This window comes from Tupaia chinensis, unplaced genomic scaffold (genome assembly GCF_000334495.1).
Source record: "Tupaia chinensis unplaced genomic scaffold, TupChi_1.0 Scaffold000066_1, whole genome shotgun sequence".
In the NCBI taxonomy this organism is placed as follows: Eukaryota; Metazoa; Chordata; class Mammalia; order Scandentia; family Tupaiidae; genus Tupaia; species Tupaia belangeri.
The window spans coordinates 10,473,653-10,473,908 of record NW_006159525.1 but is presented as its reverse complement, the minus strand read 5'-3'; the positions used below and the strand labels follow the sequence as shown (position 1 = coordinate 10,473,908).

The window sequence follows — 256 nt, the reverse complement described above, 5'->3', positions numbered from 1 at the left end:
CCGCCCAGCTACCTCCCGTTGCGCCCCCCCAAATTTCTCCACCTCCGACCCTCACCCCCCACCCTGCCTGGGCCCCAGGACCCGGGAGCATCATCGGCTCCACTCCTTACCCTAGATCCGCGCCCACCTGCCCCGCAGGAGCCCAGCCCTTTCTCGCCTCCTGGGCACGACACCCGGTCGAAGGGACAGTGCCCGGTGAGTTGGGAGGGAGGGGGGACGAGGGCGGGACCTCAGCCACGACTTCACCCCCTTGGGG

The 256-nt window shown here is 70.3% G+C and overlaps 1 protein-coding gene across 1 annotated transcript in view; it reads right to left on the bottom strand.

The window, feature by feature from the left end:
* Window positions 1–226, bottom strand: part of COL4A4 (collagen type IV alpha 4 chain) — a 159,164-nt gene extending 158,938 nt beyond the window's left edge. The window contains exon 1 of the mRNA XM_006141956.3: window positions 111–226. The gene's annotated coding sequence lies outside the window, so the exon portion shown is untranslated. The remainder of the gene's footprint in view (window positions 1–110) is intronic.
* Between the last annotated feature and the right edge of the window lie 30 nt (window positions 227–256).